The following is a 23,021-nucleotide window of genomic DNA, read 5'->3' as shown; positions in this document are numbered from 1 at the left end:
ATGGCCACCAGAGGAACTGCCATGGCCTTACCGGACACTGGCCATGTTTCAACCACTCAATAGTAGGCACCTGAGCAAGAACCGGCGACTGATTCCCTCCCTGGGAATCTGTTAGACTTGAGAGACTCAGAGAGTAGAAATCAGACCCTCTCAGGTATGGCAGAAGCTCAGGTATGAAACTTAAGGTTGGGGGTGGCCCTGTTTTCTTCTTTGTGGAAATGATGGAGCACAATGCAGATATCAGCAAAAAATTTAAAAAAAAATTTTTAAAACAAGGACAGATTATTTCAACTTGTATTTAGTTTCCTGGTGAATTCTATTTATATCCCTACTTACTTACACTTAGCTTATTTAATCCTTCCTTGGATGCAGGGAGACACGGAATAGAGTCACGAGAACCTGCTGAAGACAAAGGCCAGGTCTCAGAGAAGGAAAGCAGAGCACAACACAAACCTAGAGTGGGACTGGGAATTATTATAAACCCCATGTGGCGTTGTGATTCCCGATCGTAAGACACAGAAGCATTAGCCTGTCTTCACCATGCCTTCCACCTTTTCCCCACTGATAAAACCTCTGAACCCAACACTAATCATGTTGGTCTCAATGTTTCATTGACCTGAAAAGGGGACCCTCAGGTGCTGGAGCCAAGGTGAAAGTGGAGACCATGGTGGATTGATTCCAGATAAACGATTCTCAGACCTACAGATCATCTACACTACATGAGAAGCTATCTGCAAGGACAGGTGCCTGGCTATCACCCCAGGCCCACTCAACTGGCCCAACTTGGACAGGGTTTCAAGCACCTAGACTTTCCAAATGTTCCCCAGAGTTCATGATCAGTCAGTATATGGAACTTCCGGTCAGACCTCACTCCTTCACTTATGCAGAGAAAAGGTGAAAATCAGCAACTGTGGGAAAACAGTTCATTCCAACACATTGGCCTGTTGATTATTCTTTGTCATCTCAAGGCTTTTCCTGAGCCCTTCACCTGGGACATCCCTCCACTAGACATGACCTGGTCTCTTGCTTTCTTTGTGTATTTCCTAGAATGCCACCTTATCAGGAAGACTTCCCTGGCCTCCCTATCTAGTATTTCAAACTCCCTCACCCTCATCATTTCCTGTACTCCCACCCCCACTTTCTTTCTCCACTAGTAGGGATCATACTCTAAAATGTTCTATATTTTATTTACTCTATTGTGTGTCATCTCTCCCTCTCCCTGCCTCAATAGAATGTAGGCTCCAAGGGGGCCAGGAATCTGTACCTGATTTGCTCACGTCTCTATCTCCTGGACCTGGACCAGTCCTCGCCAGAAAGGAGGTGCTCAAACATTTGTTGAGAGAACAGCCGCCTACTTGGCCGTTTTTCCACAACGTTGATGATCCTGTTCTCAGAGTCATCTCAATCCCTCTAGTTAGGAACCAGATTTCCAACAAGTCGATTAACCTTTTACACAGCATCTAAGTCCCTGCTCTCAAGCATCCGGACACATTTCTACATGCTTGGAAAGCAACCGAAAATGGTTATCCGGCTGGGAAGGGGCAGACCCTGGCCAAAGCAGGGCCTGAGGCCAGCTGGTTGTGAACTGACAGGAAGATGAAGTGAAAGTGTGCACCTGTGTCAGAGAGCTCCGGCTCGGGATGTTGCTTCACACTGACAAAGCCCCCATCAGCCCTGTGTCTTAGAAAAAGAGCTTCCTCCCCATCTGCTCCCCAGAAAGTGTCCATTTCCTTTCAGAGTCTTTCTGGATGACGAGCACCTGGGGGAAATGCATACTGGGGTGCGGTGATTTAAAAGGGGGTGTTGCCTATGTGCCTTTTGTATAAAGTGTTCCTCATCTGTGTAGAGAACTCAGTATTATCCAAATGTCTTCCAGAGACCAAGAAACAGCCTCGGTGGTCTTTGCACCAGAGAATTGGGGGATGGGGGATGGTGAGTGAAGAGAAAAAGAAATTACCTCTGTGAGTGCTGGGCCCCCCAATTTTTCTTTGTTCTGGTCACTTCCTCTTCAAGGGCAGGCTTCCAACACACAAGGGCAAGCTTCCAATGAGGGACTAGAAGTGGGGAGTAAATCCAAGACAGAGGTGAGCTCTCCAGACGACTTCACATTCTGTCTTCCCAAATGTAGCAGGGAGATAGAGAACCTTGATGATTTACCCTTGGCTGCAAAGCGGCACACACCGAGAGGCCCAGCTCCAAGCTGGAAGTAGAATGTAACTGTTATGCATGCAAAGATATAAGGAACTCGAAGCAGCTTCCATGACTAATTTATAATAGGAGTGCAAAAGGAGAAGAGGTCTTCTAAACCAAAACAAATGCTTCAAAGAGAATCAATAAGTGATGAGTGACTTTAAAAATGTCCATTTAATTAGGCTGCAAGTATATAAAAGGAGTCCACACTCACTTGGTTCTTGAATTCCATTAAGTTCTCTTTCCTCTCTAAAGAAATCGAAGTAAAAATCATAGCCAGTACGCCTCAGGTATGGTTTAATGTGAGGAAGGCGATATCAAAGCCAATTAGGGGACCCAGACCTAAAGAAAAGGCCTCGATCCTGGAGAAAAAGATTATACATGAATTTTATTTGTGGGGGTTGGGATGGATGTGTTTAGTTAAAAGAAAAAGTTTAAGGTATCCAAGGTCCCAAATGTTTTGTGATTCCTGGCATTGACTGACTTTTTCAATTATCTGGTTGAAAAACCAATGAGTCCCAGTTACAGCTGATTAAAGGATAAAAAATATCATGTTTTGTTCTTTCACCAAAGTTTCCTCGAATGCTGCCTTTATGTAGCATCATCCTCCCCCCCTGCCCCCGGATGCAAATAATTTATCTGGCACTAGTTTCATTTGGTCATGAGAGGTTAGGATTTGGGCAGGGGGAGGAGAAATACCAACAGGACAAGATAAAATTATTTTACCTTTAGTATTCCTTCTAAATTTCTATTTCAGAGCCACTGTTACATAAAGACAGATTATTTTTGCTTTAATTATGTTTTTAAAGATTTTATTTATTTGAGAGAGAGAAAGAGAGCACGAGCAGGGGGAAGGGGCAGAGGGAGAAAGAGAGGCAGACTCCCCTCCAAGCAGGGAGCCCCATGCAGGACTCGATCCCGGGACCCTGAGATCATGAACTGAGCGGAAGACAGACGCTTAACCAACTGAGCCACCCAGGTGCCCCTGTTTTAGTTATTTCTAAAAGCAAGAACCTACCACATACCGGCACAAGGATTGTTATTTTACATGCTTTTATTCCTTTAATAATATAGAAACTATCATCCCCATTTTACAGATAGAAAGGTTCAGATCAGTGTTCTCATCTTTATGTGTTCTTTAATGCAGAATTATTTTGAACAGATTTTGAAATACTCATGTTTCAGTTACCATTGGCGGATGAAAACCTACCCCATAACTTAGAATTTTAAACAATCTTTTTTTTTTTTTTTTTTTTCATATTTACACATTCTGTGAGTCAAAATCCAGGCAGGACCCAGCGGGAACTGTGCGTGCTGCCCCATAATGTCTGAGGCCTTAGCTGGGAGTTAGTGATGGCTCAGAATGATCTGGTGGCTGCAATCGGAATCACCCAGAGCCATCTTCCCTCACATCTAGCAGTTCACGACGGCCATCGGCTGGGTCCACAGGTGGAGCTGTTGGCTGAAGCCTCTACTCTGTGTGGCCTGGGCTTCTGTACAATATGGCGGCCTCAGGGTGGGGTGAGCTGCTTGAATGGCAACGCTAGGCCCGTGGTAAGAGCACTGCCTTTTATTCCCTTCATTAGAAAGTGACACAGTGTTACTTCTGCCACACTCTGTTAGAGCCAGTTGAGGCATAAGCCTGTCTCAATTCCAGAGGAGGGAAAAAAGGAGAGGGAACATAATCTCTTCTTTCAATGAGAGTAGTGTCAAAGATTTTGTGGTCATTATTTTAAACCATCGGTGGAAGTAATAACTTTAGAGTGCCTCTTAGAGCAATCCTGCTTCAATGATAGACTTTTACTACTTGTGATATTCTAGGCATTATCTTTATTAGGGAGATATTTCAGTGAAAAAGATTAAGAAGGATGAAGTATTGAGGAAGGGTTTGCCAACTGAAAGGAGTACACAGGCTATGCAGCTTATATGAGCAAATGAAAGAGGCCAACTTTACTAACACAGAGCGTCTCTCATCAAAGAGAAACTGAAAATCTGGATTTTTGTGAGAAATCTCCTGATTTTTAAAATGCTTTGCAAACAGGAAAAATATTACATACAAACCACCAGTTTGATATTCCTGTAACTGATAGATAATGCTATTTTTTGTTCAATAAATATCTATGAAAGTGATTATCATTTGCCTGAGAATTTTCTGGGTCCTTTAAGTCAATGACAAGCTACCTCCTTTTCTTTATGAGGAATGGCTTTTCCCATATCATAAACAAAATTCCCTGGTTAGAAGAAAATTAATTTACTCTGATCCTGAACATCGACTTTGCAGAAACAGAAATAACTGTCCATCTGTTCTAAAACTTTACAGAATCATTATTTGTTCCATTAGCTTCATAAATGGGCTGTCATCAGTAATTGTCCTGTGTACTGTGAACACCTTCCCTGAAACTATATCAAGCTTAACTCCCAGAGTTCTGAAAGATTTGTCAATCAGTGTTCAAACACTTCACAGCTACATATACTCCCATACCATGCACCTTAAAATTAGAACATGTGAGAAGTAAAATGTTCCTTTCCTTTTGTAATGAATAGGTAATGAATATGCCCTCACTTACTATGCTAAGTTACCCCGAGGGATATCCAAAAGCCATAGGGATAACGTAATATTAGTAACCTTCCTGTTATTGTAAGTGGTTCATTAAAAAATAAACTCTAGGTCTTTAATTTCCAGCTAAGATGTGGTAACAGAGACCCTTGTTCCTGAAATCACTCAAATACAGGCAAAAGATGTGAAACAATGGTTTTCAAGACACTGAGTATCAGTCAACAAGGGACAATAATCCCCAAAAAGCAGGAAACAAATAAGGGGAGCCCCACAGTTGCCCCAGCTTACTCCATTGAGAGAATGTCTAGTCCATGGCATAGGAAGGGGGTCCCCATTGGAGCAAGGCAAATTCCCTGCTTGAGGATCTGAAGGTAAGGGTCTGAGGAGAGCATGGCAACTAGAGTTCAAGGGCCGAGAACCAGAAAGGAAAGAGTTACACAGGCAGAGATTCTGTAGCTCTGGAGAGAGGCCCCCTGGAGAATTCAGCATATTACTGGCAAATGTCTGGCATCTAATAAAAAATTCCCAGGCATGAAAAAAAAAATGGAAAAATAAAATCCATGATGAGGGAAAATAATCAATCCATTGAAACCAACCCAGAATTGACCCAGATTTTAGAATTATTAGAAAAGGATATTAAAATGATAATAACTGCATTCTGGATCTTAAACAAAACTAGAGGAAAGATTGAACATGCTGAGTAGAAATATGGACCAAAAACAAAACAAAACAAAACAAAAGAATGACTAACAAATTGTACCTGGAGAAGTATCTACAATGTGTAAAAGGAAAAGTACAGGAGGGGATTAATGACAGATGAGACATCAAGGAAGAGAAGATTAGGGGATTTAAAGACACAAAAATGGAAATTACCTGAAATGAAAACAAGAAAGAAAAAAGAAGAAAAATGGACAGAGCATCAGTGAGATATGGTACAACTTCAAGTAATGTAGTATGTGTGTGTTTTGCTGAAAGGAAGACAGGAAGAGAAAAAATATTTGAAAAAAATAATGACTACATATTTTTCCAATTTAATAAAAACTATAAGCCCAGAAATCCTAGCAGCTCTATGAACACCAAGCACAAGAAACATGAAAAAATATACATATACCAAAGCACAACATAATCAAATGTCTTAAAACTAGAAAAAAGAGAAAATCTTAACAGAAGCCAGATTAAATAGACACAATATATGTACACAGGGGAAGAAGATAAACATGACGGTAGATTTCTCACTAGAAACAAGGCAAGTGAGAAGACCATGGAGCAACAACTTTAAAATCCTAGAAAACAAAGCTATCAACCTAGAATTCTATAGCAACCAAAACATCTTTGAAAACCAAAGGCAAAATGAAGATTTTTTCAGACGTCAAAAACAAACAAAAACACTACCTGAAAGTCAAATTCAATAGTTGGATATATACCCCCAGATGTATTAAAGAAAGCCATTCAGGCAGATGGAAAAATGATACCAGATAGAAATACAGATCTACACTAAGGAATAATGAGTACTAGAAATGGTAACACCATTAATAAATAATATTTTTCTTATTATAATTATTTTTTATTATTTGTCTTATATTTCTTCTTATTATTATTATTTCTTATATTTATTATTTATTATTTAAATCTATTAAAAGGAGAGATCAACCCGGGGCACCTAGGTGGCTCAGTCAGTTAAGCGTCCAACTCTCAATTTCAGCTCAGGTCATGATCTCAGGGTTGTGAGACAAAACCCCGAAATGGGCTCTGCACTGAGCATGGAGATTACTTAAGATTCTCTCTTGCCCTTCCCCCCTCCCTTCCCCCACATGCTCTCTCCTCCCTCATTAACAAAAAAGAGAGTAAGAGAGACTAACCCTTTAAGAATTTTTATAAATTTGGGGGCACCTGGGTGGCTCAGTGGGTTAAGCCTCTGCCTTCTGCTCAGATCATGATCCCAGGGTCCTGGGATGGAGCCCCGCACTGGGCTCTCTGCTCGGTGGGGAGCCTGCTTCCCCCCTCTCTGTCTGCCTGCCTCTCTGCCTACTTCTGATCTCTGTCAAATAAATAAATAAAATCTTTTTTAAAAAGGGAATTTTTATAAATTTTATAAATTTTTATAAAACTAGTTATCAAGACAGACAGTGTGGCATTGGCATAAAGGTAGACAAATAAACCAACGAACGGAAGAAGTCCAGAAATAGACACACACACATATGAGCAGTTGATTTTTGACAAAGGAAGAAACACTCACAAATGGTGCTTCATCAATTAGATATTCATATACAAAAAATAAGGCCAATCCATACTTTGTACCATATATAAAAATTAAGTGAAAGCACATCATAGACCAATATATAAAAGCTGAAACTATAGAGCTTCCAGAAAAAAACGGGGGGGGGGGACCTTAGTCAAGGATTTCTTAGCTATGACACTAAAAGCATAATTCATAAAAGGGAAATTTGATAAGTTGGATTTCCTCAAATTAGGAATCTCTACTGTTCGAAGACACAGTTAAGGAAAAGCTACCAGCTGGGAGAAAATAAGAAAATATTTGCTACCAGGTATGTGATGAAGGATGCATATCCAGAATAAATAAAGAGCTCTCAGAACTCAATAAGAAAAAAAAAAAAAAAGCAACCCAGTGAAAAAAATGGCAAAGGTCTTATATCTGCCCTCTCCTCTGTATCCCCACTCCAATTTCCCTATTCTGAATGCCCTTCATTTCCTCCTGCCCACATTAGGTAGGATGTTATGATTCTCCCTGCCTCTGAGAGTGCCCCATGGCAATGTATTCTCCCAAAAGGAGCCAGTGTCTTCATTTAAAAATGAAATTGGATCATGTCAATCTCCTGCAGTAAAACCTTCAATGGCTTCCCAAACTGCCCCAGTGCCCTACAAAGCCCTGGTTCATCTAGCCCCAGCCTCTCCTCTCTTCACTACATTCTTCCTCTGTTCTTCTCCAATCATTCTGACCTTTCTTCTGTTTCTCATACACATCCAGCTCCTCCCAGGCTGGTGCCCCTACAGACTTATTCTATTTCCTACAGGCATTCTTCCTGACTGAAGTGGTTTGGAAAATCTACTTGACCACTGACATAGCTCGGCCATGTATTTGTGCTGCAGAAGGCACACTGCCCTGCTCTGCCCTCTCTGGGTTTCCTTCTCCTGCATCCAAGGAGAGGAAAGCTCTGCCTGGGATCAGAGATCATCCAGCACCATTAGTGTTTCCGAGAATGGGGTGCACAAGCAGATAGCCGAGGGCTGGCAGTGCCAGGGCCAGCTCCTGTGGGATCAGAGGCTGATCAATCCTATACCTGTTGGGCCAACCTGAGTGGGACCATCGTCCCTCCTCCATGCCAGAGAAGAGATAACATGCCTGCACCCCCAGAAGTTTTCCCATGGCAGGAGAAGAAAGGAAAGCAGTCAGCTTAAAAAGCTGAACACAGGAGGTTCAATCGGCAGAGAGCCCCTCATTCAAGTAACTTGAGACCTGGGAGGGAGAAAAAAGGCAAGAGAAGAGCTGGAACCCACTCAGGTTGGTTTTCTTTCTTTCTTTTGCCAAAGCTCCCATTGAGCATGGAGGCAGGGAGGAAAGGAGAAGGGTTGCAGGACACAAAAGAAACTGCCCAGAGCTGATGCCAAGTTGCTGCCTTAGAATTAGCAAGTTGCAGGAGCCGAGAGAGCTGGGGCCTCTCCCCAGATCCCACCAGATGAGTGAAAGTGATCCTCTCAAAGCCATTTGCTCAATGAGAGCAAAGCATGCCATTAGGAATCATGCCAGGAGTTTTTTGCTTGGTTTTTTGCTGCCTTTGGGAGGAAGGGGCAAAAACAAATGATAGAAAGTAAAAGAGGTATTAAAGAGTAAAAGCAGAGAGTGGAGATAGTGTAGTGGGGTGGGAAAAAAAAAAATCTTCATTTAACAGCCAACAGAGAGTTTTCCATAAGGAGGGGCTAATCAGTGGCGTGTGTCTCCAGGCCACTCAGCGTGGGAGGTTTTATGAGGAGACAGTGGAATCAGAAGATAATAAACTCATCTGCATAGGAAGTTCAAAAGAATTTAGGACAACACAGCAAGGGGTAAGATGAGAAGAGCATGAGGACAGGGAGACGTGTATTGCCAAGAGAGGTCACTGAGAAATTCCAGCATTTTTGAAGAGGATTTGATGTCTAATGTGTATTTTCAAGTTGTTTGCAATTTTGATACATCAACATCTTCGCCATCTAGGCTTGAAGCAAGACTTACCTAGTGCACCAGTGCCTAGGGAGAACGGTTTGGGGTAATCAAGGTAACAGGGGTAGTTCCTGATCTGAGAAGCAGAGGAGAACAGCAGCCAGATGTGAGAATGGAATATTGTTGGGAGTTCACTGAGGGCAGATCAGAAGCGGCTGCCAGAGAACTTTCACACAACCCCTCCATTCCCCTCCCCAAACTCCCGCTACCACCCCCACCACACACACACACACACACACACACACACACACACAAACACATGGAAAACAGTGCCCTTACCCTCTGTGTTGGCCCTGGGAGTTTGTGCCAAACTTTATTTAAATCCAAAGGACAGGATAACCCCAGCTAATCCTTGAGTTAAATTAATTAGCACACAAAGCCAAACATGGTCCCTGAGAACTTCTCAAAAGAATACATTAGAAAGAAATGTGTTGGGGCGCCTGGGTGGCTCAGTGGGTTAGGCCTCTGCCTTTGCCTCAGGTCATGATCTTGGCGTCTTGGGATCGAGCCCCACATCAGGCTCTCTGCTCAGCGGGAAGCCTGCTTCCCCCCACCTCCCTCTGCCTGCCTCTCTGCCTACTTGTGATCTCTCTCTCTCTCTCTCTCTCTCTCTGTCAAATAAATAAATAAATGAATAATCTTGAAAGAAAGAAAGAAAGAAGAAAGAAAAAAATGTTTTGACTCAGGAAACCCAAACCATGGGGTGGAGGGAGAAAAAAAGGAGGGGAAGTGGTTTCAGGATTGACTGGATCCAGAAACTCAAATATCACAGGGACTCTCATTTCCCATTTGTACCTCTCTTAGTGAATGTTTCCTTTTGTTTTGTTTTTTGTTTTCGCACAAAGGGAACTCATGCCTGCAGTCTGATGTTAACTTCCAGAGGAAAATGATTAGCTTAACCCAATGAAATACATCCAGAAGGTGTGGGGAGAACATGAGACATGGACATCATCACCAACCTATATTTCTGAATGCTGATGCTAAGCTTTTTGACTTTCATCCTGGAGAGGTTGGTAATGACTCCTAAGAGCCCATAAGAAGCATGGAGGACATTCTGTCTAAGCTAATGTGGACTTAGAACAATGACTGTAAACCTCAAACTATTCCCCAAATGGAGTGGTCATTTGTACCATTTTCCAGGGTAACCCTGGAAATGTCCCTCCTATCCCACTGTCCCCATTAAAAAACAAAATTCAGTTTCCTCATCTTGTTCTTAAAATATGGCCATTCACAAAGCTTAAGAGATCCGGTCCAACCTAATTCTCCATCTTTTTTGCCCACACTTCTGGTGCCGTTCTCCCCTGAACTCCCTCATTAACCACCTCATCAATCATATCAGTTGTTCCTTAACATGCCACTCTCCTCCCATCACAGGGCCATAAAAGGTGCTGTCCTTTCTACCAGAGTTCCTCTTCCCCTTTCTCTACCCTGCCACACTCCCCCAGCTGACCGACAGAATTCCCACTCATTATCCAGGTCTTGGCTCAAGTCATTATTGACCACCTTCTTCTCTTATTCTCCCACAATTAGGTTAGATCCCTTTGTTACAAGTTCAGACAGCACCATGTACTTTTTCTTCAACATAACCATTGTAATTTGTAATTATATATTTAGGTGATTCTTTGATGGATGTAAGTTCCATAATGGCAGAACCTATGTCTATTTTCCTCACCACTATTACCCTGGTATCTAGCACCTGGACTGGAACAAAGTTGGTACTTAAGATATTTTATAGAAATAAGCAGATGAATTAATGAATCAATAAACAAAGAAAGAAATGAATTGATGGGTAAAGGGATGAGCTAGGAAGACTAGGGTAATAATCAAAAAAGGTGGACAGTAGGCACAATACATTTTTCTTTAAATTACAGAGGAGGGAATATTTGCATTTTTCTCCACATGTAACTGATACTGGGTTAGATATTTTACACTTGATTTATATTCAGGTCATCGTGATTCTAATGCCCAATGGACTTTTCACTCTATTCTGTAACCTTCTGCAAACAAAAGGATAAGTTAGACACCAAGGAAATTGTGTAATACAGAAGAGATACTTCTTCCTTCAAAGACACTTATATTCTATGAGGCTCATAAACATTAATTTATATAACAAACACCTAGATATCACTTACTAGTTGCCAAGGACATTCTAATGCTTTATAAAATATTAACTCATGTAATATTAACCCTATGAAGTAGCTTCAATTATTATCAGAGATCTCTTTAAATCCCAGAGATCAAGTAACTTGCTGAAGATTGTACTTGTAGAGAGTGATAGAATCCAGATTTGAATCCAAGCATATGTCTGCAAAGCTCAGGTGTTTTATTACCACTCTAGATAATTTTCATAATTAAAAAAAACAAAAACAACAACAACAACAACAACAAAAAACGGACTAGAGCTTAGCTAAAGCCTCAGAAGATCTTTTTTTTTTTTTTAATTCCTCTGTCAAGGGAGAGTTCAGATTGTATTCAAAATGGAATAAGCACATTCTATTCTGTTTCTTCCATTCAGTGGAACTAAAAACCCTAGATAAAATGCATGGAACACTTAGCTAAGGATTCTGAAAAGGAAATGGCAGCAGGAAGTTTAGGGGAAAAAAACAAAATTCTAAATAATACTATACTAATGGTAAGCTCCCCACTTTACCTCTTCCAGTAATTCCTGACCAAAATTTAGTCATCCTGAAACCTAGAACAGTGATGGAAAGCAGACAGAGAGAGCTTCAAGAAAGTTCAACTTCTAGGGGCGCCTAGGTGGTGCAGTGGATTAAGTGTCCAACTCTTGTTTTCAGCTCAGGTCATGATCTCAGGGTCTTGAGATCAAGCACCCCTTCAGACTCCATGCTCAGCCGGGAATCTGCTTAAGATTCTCTTTCCCCCCACTTCTGCCCCTCCCCACCATGCACTCTCTCTCTCAAATAAACAGTTAAATCTTTTTTTTTTAAAGATTTTATTTATTTATTTGACAGAGAGAGATCACAAGAAGAGAGGCAGGCAGAGAGAGAGAGAGAGAGGAGGAAGCAGGCTCTGCACTGAGGAGAGAACCCAATGTGGGGCTCGATCCCAGGACCCTGAGATCATGACCTGAGCTGAAAGCAGAGACTTTAACTCACTGAGCCACCCAGGTGCCCCGATAAATCTTTTTTTAAAAAGAGAGAGAGAGGAAAGAAAGCTCAACTTCTGGTTTAAGAAGTGGGAAGGGGGGGGGGGCGCTCTGGATAAAAGAGAGTTGGGGCACCTGGGTGGCTCAGCCACTAAGTGCCTTCAGCTCAGGTCATGATCCCAGGGTCTTGGGATCCAGCTCAGCATTGGGCTTCCTGCTCAGCAGGAAGCCTGCTTCTCCCTCTCTCACTTCTCCTCTTGTGTTCCCTCTCTCACTGTCTCTCTTTGTCAAATAAATAAATAAAATCCTTAAAAAAGAGAGAGAGTTGAAAAACATCCCATTTTCCCCATTTTCTCTCACCCCACTCCCCAGGGCAATCACACTGTGATACTGTTAATAATGACACCAGAAGCTGAACAGGTGCTTAAACTCAGAATGGAGGAATTCTTCTTTTTGACCATAGTGACTGGTCCCAAGAATACAGGGATAATACCTATAGCTTTTTTTCTATATATGTCCGCTTGACACTTAGCCCCAGAAGCAGAAGTGTTGTGTGAAGGGCATAGCAGAGAGGAGGAATTAAGTTGCAACTTTCTAATCAAAAGATCAAGAAAGGAAATTCCTTTGAGCCAGTGAGTGTCTGGGAGGTCACAGAGTAAAGAGCCTGTGAAAGTGATGCCAAAATATTTTGTATGAATTCCTTCACTCACCCTGAGCTATGCCATACATGGATCTGATGCCAAACAATAGGCCAAAGACTTTCAGAACTGAACTATATGATAAACCACTGTCTCATCTCCAAATTGGCAACTGACTGACATTCACAAGGGTTAGACAAAAATAACACTGCAGAGGCTTTGAAACTTGACTGACACAGGGACAATAGCTCAGAGGAGGCAGATAGGAACTTGTAACCTGAACAAAATCTGGTTGGCTGTCTGATAAGCAAATAAATAACCTTTTCCATATGATTTAGTAAAAGCAAGAATACCCTCACATAGTATTGAAAAAGTCCAGGATACAATTCAAAATTAACCTATATACAAATAACCAGAAAAATCTGAACATCTGGAAAGGGAAAAGACAATTAACAAATCCTAGTCTAAAGATGCTACAGAATCTGGAATTATCAGATCTAGTTTTAAATCATGTATGTAGCCATGCTCCAAACAGTAAGTGAATAGTCTTTTAAAAAAAATGAAAAGATAGAAAGTTTCAGCAGATAAATAGAAGGTATAAAAGATTTTTAAAGAACCAAAAATAAATATTAGAACTTAAAAAAAAAAAATGAACCAAATGAAATATTTTCTTGATGGGCTTGATAGCAGAGTGGAGATGTGAGATGAAAGTTAGTGAACTTAAAGATAGATCAAAAGAAATATTGAATCTAAATAATAGAAGGAAAAATTTTAACAAAAAAAAATGACAGAGTCACAGAGACCTGTTGGACAGTATCAAATGGTCTAACATTCATGTCGTTAGAATCCCACAAGATGATAAAGAATGTGGTACAAAAAAATAAAAATAAAACAAAGTTAATTATAGCTGTAACTCCCCAAAGTTGGTGAGAAATATAAATTAACAAATTTAAGAAGCTCAGCAAACTATGTAAGGAAGGAAGGAAGGAAGGGAGGGAGGGAAGGAGCTTGGATACATCATAATAAAAATGCTGGAGATTAATGACAATGAAAGCAGCCAGAGAAAAACAAAGGTTTGAATATAAAGGAACAATTATTTGAGTGAATACAGATTTCTTATCTGACACCATGAGAGCCAGAAGACAGTGGAACAACATATTTAAATTGCTGAAAGAAAAAAAAAATTGCCAACCTCAAAGCTTTATATCCATCAGTACTCTTTAGAAATAAGGATGAAAGAATGAAATTTGGAGGTGAAGGAAAACTAAGAAAATTCATCTTCAAAAGATTTTCTCTTAAAGAACTAAAGGAATTTCTTCAGAATAAAAGAAATTGATCCCAGAGTAAAATATGGAACACCAGGAGTGAAAGAAGAGCAACAGAAATGGTAATATCTGGGCAAATGGAATAGATTGTTTTTCCTCTTAAGTTTTAAAAAATAGACATGACAATTGAAAGGAAAAATTGTAACTTTTTCTGGTGAGATATTCAATGATTCAATAGATGTAGCACATACGAGAAATTGCAGTTTAAATGGAGGGAGATATTAAATGGTGGAAGATAAAGTGTTTCATAAAGTGGTAAGGTTTATACATTCCACATAAAGTAGGAAAATATTAATTCTGCATAGTGTATAAGAAATGAAGTATGTATGTTTTATGTATATTTTATATATTTATGTATATTAACCTCTGAAGCAACCACTACAAATTATATGAAGATATGGTTATAAACTCAATAAATTAAATTAAAATGGAATACCAAAGGTACTTAAATAATCAAAAGAAGACAGGAAAGGGAATATAGAGAAATAAAAATACAGGAAACAATACCATGATAGAGCTAAATCCAAACATATTATTAATTACATTAAATGTAAGTGGCCTAAATGCACAAATTTAAAAGCATAGATTGCCAGAATGGATAAAAGAAAAGCAAGAACCAACTATATGTTATTCATAAGAAACTTACTTTAAAATATAATTACATAGCTGGTTATAAGTAAAATGATGGAAAAAGAAATGCCATGCAAAAACTAATCAAAGTAAGTCTAGAGGGCCTATTGAATTTTAGGCAAAGAAGACTTTATGGCAATAAAAATTACCAGGCATAGGGGCGCCTGGGTGGCTCAGTGGGTTAAACCGCTGCCTTCGGCTCAGGTCATGATCTCAGGGTTCTGGGATCGAGTCCCGCATCAGGCTCTCTGCTTGGCAGGGAGCCTGCTTCCCTCTCTCTCTCTGCCTGCCTCTCTGTCTACTTGTGATCTCTCTCTGTCAGAAAAATAAATAAAATCTTTAAAAAAAAAATTACCAGGCATAAAAAGGGACATTATAATAGATAAGATCATCAATTCAAAATTCACCAAGAAAACAGAACAGTCCAAAATGTGGATGCATTTAACAACAAAGATTCAAAAATATATGAAGCAAAAATTTAAATAACTGAAAGAAGAAACAGCCAAACCCACAACTATAGTTGAAAATTTCAACATTTCTCTATCAGTAATCAATAAAACAAGTAGACATAAAAATCAACTAGTGTATAGAAGAACCAAACAACATTGTCAGCAAACTGGAACAAATCAATATTTATAGAACATTATGCCAAACAGCAGAATACACATTCTTTTGACAAACATCTATGGAATCATCAACATAGATTATATTTGGGTTGTAAAACAGACCTTAACAAATTTAAAAGGCTTGAAATCATATAAAGGATATTCTCCGATGACAAGAGAATTAAATTAGAAATAAATAATAGAATGATAACTGGAAATCTCCCAACACATGAAAGTTAAATAATACACTTCCAAATAACTTAAGGGTAAATGACAAGAGGAATTGGAAAGTGCTAAAGAAACTGAAAATGCGACATACCATAATCTGTTGGAAACAGCTAATGCAAGATTTAGAGTACAATTAATGGTTAATGTTTGCATTAGGAAATTTCAAAAACCTCAAGTCAACTGTCCATTTTCCCACCCTACAGAATTTTAAAAGAAGAGCAAAATAAACCCAAAGCAAGCAGAAGAAAGGAAACAAACAGCAGAAATCATGAAATTTAAAATGATAAACCAATAGGGAAAAAAATAATAAAAATAAATGTTTATTCTTTAAAAAGACCTATAAATTTGATTGGCACATTTTGGCCAAAAGAGACAGAGAGAAAGAGAGAGAGAGAGAGAGAGAGAAAGAAAGAAAGAAAGAAAGAAAGAAAGAAAGAAAGAAAGAAAGAAAGAAAGAAAGAAAGAAGAAAGAAAGAAAGAAAGAAAGAAAGAAAGAAAGAAAGAAAGAAAGAAAGAAAGAAGAAAGAAAGAAAGAAGAAAGAAAGAGAGAGAGAAAAGACATTAATTTTCTTTTTTGGGGTGGAGTATCCTACTTCTCCGCCATCTTGTACCTCCCCCCCGACATTAATTTTCAATATCAGGAATGAAAAATGGACTCTTACTACAAAACCACAGACACTGAAAGAAGAAAGGTGGGGATACTTTCAGATTCATTTACAAGGCTAGCATTACCCTTATACAGAGGCCAGGCTTACACTCATCCCAAAGCCAGACAGTGAAAGAAAAGAAAACCACAAACCAATATACCTCATGAACATAGGAAAAATCTTTAACCCAATATTAGCAAATCAAATCCAGCAATACATAAAAAGAATAATGCACCATGACAAATGGGCTTAATCCCAGGAATGTAAAGCTAGTTTAACATATGAAAATAATTTAATGAAATCCACCATGCTAATAGACTAAAGAACAAAAAACACATAAACATATAAAATTATGCGGAGAAGAAGGAAGACTGACATTCATTTCAAATAAAAACTTCCATCAAACTTGGAATAGAAACATCCATCATATGATAAAGGGTATCCAAAAAGACACACTGCTGACAACATAATGGACAAAGACTGAATGTTTCTTTTCCTAAGATCAAGAACAGACAAGGATGTCAACTCTCAGCACTCCTATTCAATATTATACTGAAAGTCCTACTTAGTACAATAAGTCAAGCAAAATTAAAAGGCATACAGATTAGAAAAGAAGAAATTAAACTGGTCCTATTCATAGGCAACATGCCTGTTAAAAAAGCAACTATTTAATAAATCTAGGAGAAAGTTCTTTGAAATAACACAAGAGTTTAGCAGCACTAAAAGACAAATTTACCCCCCAAATCAAATTTCTACATATTATCAATTAAAAATTGGAAACTGAAATTTGATTCTAAAGATAATACAATTTAAAATAGCTCCAAAATAAGAGATGTTCAAGTGTATACCTGCATGTGCAAACCCTATATACTGAGAACTACAAAATATTTGTGTAATAAATTAAAGAAACTGGTTAAATGCAGAGACAGGCCATATAAATGGCTTAGAACACTCAGTGTAGTTGAGATGTGAATTGTCACCAAACCGATCTATAGATTTGATGCTATTCCAGTCAAACACCTGTTAGGATTGGGGGTAACATATACAGATATATAGATATAGATATTTATATATGATATATACATATACATATATATAACATATATATAAACAAATTTTAAATAAAGATGGAAAGGCAATTCAATGAAGGAAGGATAGGCTTTTCGACAAATGATGTTGGAGTAATAGGACGTTCAGATACCAAAAATAGATGTTAACCTAAACCCCACATCTTTTTTTTTAATTATTTATTTATTTGACAGAGAGAGAGAGAGAGATCACAGGTAGGCAGAGAAAGAGGGGGGAAGCAGGCTCCCTGCTGAGCAGAGAGCCTGATGTGGGGCTCGATCCCAGAACCCTGAGATCATGACCTGAGCCGAAGGCAGAGGCTTAACCCACTGAGCCACCCAGGTGCCCCTAAACCCCACATCTTATACAAAAATCAAGTAAAGGTGGCTGAAGTTTGGTAAGAAAGCACCATGGCATTTTACCTCCCAAATCCAATAATCTTTCATGACAACAGAAAACTAGAACTAGAGGGGAACTCTCTCAACATGACAAATGGCATTTTATGACAAAACCCACAGCTGACAACATACTCAGTCATAAAAGCCTGAGAACTTCCCTTTTAGGATAAGGAACAAGGCAAGGAAAGCTGTTCTTACCACTTATTTCTATTCGACATGGTGCTGGAGGTTTTAGCCACAACAATTGGGCAAGAAAAGAAATAAATGGCATCCAGATTGGAAAGGAAGAGGTCAAAGTCTCTATTTACAGATCACAGAATCTTTTATATAAAAAAATCCACTAAAAAAAATCATTAGCACTAATACAAGTAGAGTTCAGCAAGTTACAGGATATCAGTTGAATATTTTAAAAAACCAAGTGTATTTCCATACCTCAGCGATGGACAATATGAAAATAGAATCAAGAAGACAATTCCATTTACAATAGCATTAAAAAGAACAAAGTGCTTACAAATTAACACAAGAAATACCAAACTCATACACTGAAAACTATAAAATATTGTTGAAAGGAATTAAAGAAAATCAAAGAAAGTGGAAAGACATTCCATGATCATAGATTGGAAAATGTAATTTTTTTAAGATGTCAACACTCCCAAGTTGATCTACAGGTTCAATGTAATCCCCATCAAGATCTCAGAACACTTCTTTGCAGCAATTGACAAGCTAATCCTAAACCTCAAATGAAAATGCAAGGGGTTCAGAAGAGGCCAGTAGGAGGGCTTACATTTCCTAGTTTCAAAACTTCCTACAAAGCAACAGTAATCATGACTCTATGGGACTAGCATAAGGATAGGCATACAGATAAGTGGAATAGACTTGAGAGTACAGCGATGAACCCATAAAACTCAAAACACTACATTTATATGCTCCATTGATATGACATTCCGAAAAAGGCAAAAGTCTAGGGATAGAAAACAGATCAGTGGTTGCCAAGGTTGGAGGGAAAAGATCATTGCAAAGGGGCCTCAGGAAGGTGATAGAATCCTGATTGTGGTGATGGTTGTATGATTCTGTGAATGTGTTAAAAACTAGACAAATTGGGGCAACTGGGTGGCTCAGTGGGTTAAAGCCTCTGCCTTCTGCTCAGGTCATGATCCCAGGGTCCTGGGATCAAGCCCAACATTGGGCTCTCTGCTCAGCGGGGATCCTGCTTCCCTTCTTCTCTCTCTGCCTGCCTCTCTGCCTACTTGTGATCTCTGTCTGCCAAATAAATAATAAGTAAAATCTTTAAAAAAAAAAAAAAAAAGCAAACTTGCCAAACTACACACACACACACACACACATACACACATACACCAGTTTGGGGCTTTTTTGGGTGGGAGGTTGTTTGTTTGTTTTGTTTTTTGTTTGTTTGTTTATTTGTTTTGTTTTGTTTTTGAGAGAAAGAGAGAGAGCGCACACGTGAGCATTTGGGGAGACGGAAAGGAAAGACTCTTAAGCAAGCTCCACACCCGGTACAGAGCTGGACACAGCCAGATCTCACAACTCTGAGATCGGGACCTGACCCGAAATCAAGAGTTGGACATGTTACCAATGGAGCCACCCAAGCACACCCTACACAAACACACCAACTTTTAAAAGCACACACACAAAAAGAAGAAATAAAATAAATGGTCCAGGATCAATAATCCAAGACTTCAGAAGATGCCAACGTGTTATCATCTCTGCTTAAGAAGATTTGTGATCCAGCTAAAAGGACAGAATTAGCAAATTCTGGAGAGCTATCACTAAATATAACACTAATTCCTGTCATTTGTCAAGTATTTACCCTGTGCCAGGCCCTTTACTGATGCTTTCCACCAGCTAATCCTCCCAGCCTTATTAAGAGATAGAGACCTGGCATCCAAGCCAAAGCTGACTGGCTACCATGGCCAGGCTACCTGGCACACAGAAGTCAGAAGAACTGTAGAACCATTTCCTTCTCATTAGGGTCTCTGTCAGACATCAGAGTTCCAGGAACACAGCAGAATGCCATTTGTCACAACTGGTTTGTTGCTTATGAAGATGTAACAGTGTTTTTTTCATGTGTATTCTCCATCATGACAACAAAACCATCTCAGCAAGAACTTAAGGGGTGGTTCCTACGTGCTTCTCATTTCTTGCTGCCATGTGGTACCCGACACCAAGTGACTCCTGATCTAAATAAAAACCATGGGCAACTTCTCCCCATAAGGAAATGAGAGGTCACTATCTAAGCTGAAAAATTAGATTGGGTCAATCAGAAAGGTAATTAAGGCACAACAAAAAATGCAGAAACTTCCTGGTGAATGAAAAATACTATCAATGTGCTGGAAGCTGGAGGCCACTAACTTTACTAAACCCTGAACACAAATTTTTTACAGCATCTGGAGTAAGCACTACATTTTGGCATCATTTCAAATGCAGGTATTTTCTAGAAAACAGACCTCCTAGGACTGAACGAAAAGACTGAGGCCTCCCTAAAATGTGGATTTTCAGGTTTCATGTCCTTTCTCAGAGACTCCCACCAATACCTGGGTTGTGTTGTGTCTTGTTTTTACACCAAATGAAGAACCGACAACCTTAGTTGGGACTCAAATTGTTCCCCATCCTGACTTCTCTGGCCCATATAGAGAGAAAGTTGGCCACCATCTCCCCAAGTTTTATTTCTTATCGTCTCAGCCACCCTGAGGGATGATGAATTTTCCAGTCTTACGTTTTCTGGGGAAGAATAAGTATTGACTCTGCTTTGGTCTGAGGGCTGTACTTAGACCAGCCCAGTGTGACCAGTGAGGCAGACACAGCTGTGAAATCCAGGGGGGCGTGGAACAGGAAAGACAAAACACCATTTTCTGTCAAATCCAAAGCTTTCTCTCTCCTGTGAACAATATCATAAAAGCTAACATTTACCAAATATTTATTATGTGCTAAGTACTTTACATACTTTCGTTCAGTGCTCAATGAGGTGAGCACGGTTATGCCCATTTGTAATTGAGAAAATTGAGACACATAGAGGTTACGTAACCTGCCTAAGGTCACAGAGTTACCAAGCGGTAGAACCATGGCCTGGGCTCTGACCACAGTGTGTTATTGCTAATTTTTGAAATATGAACTATCTAATCAACTCTTTTGGTGATAACAAGTCTCCAAGGGTATTTATCATTTCACACTTATTCCCATCTCCCCAGCTAGACTGAGGGTGGAAGCCAGGTCTTCTCACTCTCTATCTGTCCCACATCTTAGGCTCGGACATGCCCTGCAATCAAGGCCCAAGAGTGCCAGGGCCCCAGGTGACATGCGATCAGAGTGCCTGCCAAGGAAGGAACAGATGGGTCTGCTAAATGGTGAAATCAAGTCCCTGCCACTGTAATGGCAATAAGCATTCCACATAAAATAATTACTTCCAGTTTGCTTGGCAGGTTGGACAAAGTCCGAGGGAAGGTTAATTTATCTTTCACAGCTTTGAGCCTTCAAGCTATGGTTTCCCAAGTAAAAGGGCATCTCCTCAATGATTCTTTGCAAGATCCATTTAGTCATGACAGAATTACCTCCTCATCACTGAGTGGCAAAATCTATTTGGAGTCCACTTGTCATCGAGGGAGCAGAATGGAAGGAATTATTTAAGTCACATGGAGATTTAAGTCCATAGCCAAGGTCTATGGTACAGTAGGTAGGATACTGAAATGGGGTTTAGGTCAAGACATCAGCCACCCATACCATGTAAAATTTGTGCAATGATTTTCTCATCATAGAAATGGGTACAATCTAGCCTCAGCAATCAGACAACAAAAAAAAAATTAAAGGCATCCAAATCAGCAAAGAACTCAGACTATCACTCTTTGCAGATGATATGATACTATATGTGGAAAACCCAAAAGATTCCACTCCAAATCTGCTAGAACTTGTACAGGAATTCAGTAAAGTGTCAGGATATAAAATCAATGCACAGAAATCAGTTGCATTTCTTTATACCAACAGCAAGACAGAAGAAAGAGAAATTAAGGAGTCCATCCCATTTACAATTGGACCCAAAACCAGAAGATACCTAGGAATAAACCTAACCAAAGAGGCAAAGAATCGATACTCAGAAAGCTATAAAGTACTCATGAAAGAAATTGAGAAAGACACAAAGAAATGGAAAAATGTGCCATGCTCATGGATTGGAAGAACAAATACTGTGAAAATGTCTATGCTACCTAAAGCAATCTACACATTTAATGCAATTCCTATCAAAATCCCATCCATTTTTTTCAAAGAAATGGAACAAATAATGCTAAAATTTATATGGAACCAGAAAAAAACCTTGAATAGCCAAAGGAATATTGAAAAAGAAAGCCAAAGTTGGTGGCATCACAATTCCGGACTTCAAGCTCTATTACAAAGCTGTCATCGTCAAGACAGTATGGTACTGGCACAAAAACAGACACATAGATCAATGGAACAGAATAGAGAGCCCAGAAATAGACCCTCAACTCTATGGTCAACTCATCTTCGACAAAGCGGGAAAGAATGTACAATGGAAAAAAGACAGCCTCTTCAACAAACGGTGTCGGGAAAATTGGACAGCCACATGCAGAAAAATGAAATTGGAGCATTTCCTTATACCACACATGAAAATAGACTCAAAATGGATGAAGGACCTCAATGTGAGAAAGGAATCCATCAAAATCCTTGAGGAGAACACAGGCAGCAACCTCTTCAACCTCAGCTGCAGCAACTTCTTCCCAGGAACATCACCAAAGGCAAGGGAAACAAGGGCAAAAATGAACTATTGGGACTTCATCAAGATCAAAAGCTTTTGCACAGCAAAGGAAACAGTTAACAAAACCAAAAGACAACTGACAGAATGGGAGAAGATATTTGCAAATGTCCTATCAGATAAAGGGCTAGTATCCAAAATCTATAAAGAGCTTAGCAAACTCAACACCCAAAGAACAAATAATCCAATCAAGAAATGGGCAGAGGACATGAACAGACATTTCTGCAAAGAAGACATCCAGATGGCCAATAGACACATGAAAAAGTGCTCCACATCACTCGGCATCATGGAAATACAAATCAAAACCACAATGAGATACCACCTCACACCAGTCAGAATAGATAAAATTAACAAGTCAGAAAATGACATATGCTGGCAAGGATGTGGGGAAAGGAGAACTTTCCCACACTGTTGGTGAGAATGCAAGCTGGTGCAACCACCCTGGAAAACAGCATGGAGGTTCCTCAAAAAGTTGAAAATAGAGCTACCTTATGACCCAGCAATTACACCACTGGGTATTTACCCTAAAGATACAAACGTAGTGATCTAAAGGGGCATGTGCACCCGAATGTTTATAGCAGCAATGTCCACAATAGCCAAACTATGGAAAGAACCTAGATGTCCATCAACAGATAA

This window comes from Lutra lutra, chromosome 17 (assembly GCF_902655055.1).
Source record: "Lutra lutra chromosome 17, mLutLut1.2, whole genome shotgun sequence".
NCBI classification, from domain to species: Eukaryota; Metazoa; Chordata; class Mammalia; order Carnivora; family Mustelidae; genus Lutra; species Lutra lutra.
Note: the sequence above shows the minus strand (reverse complement) of the source record.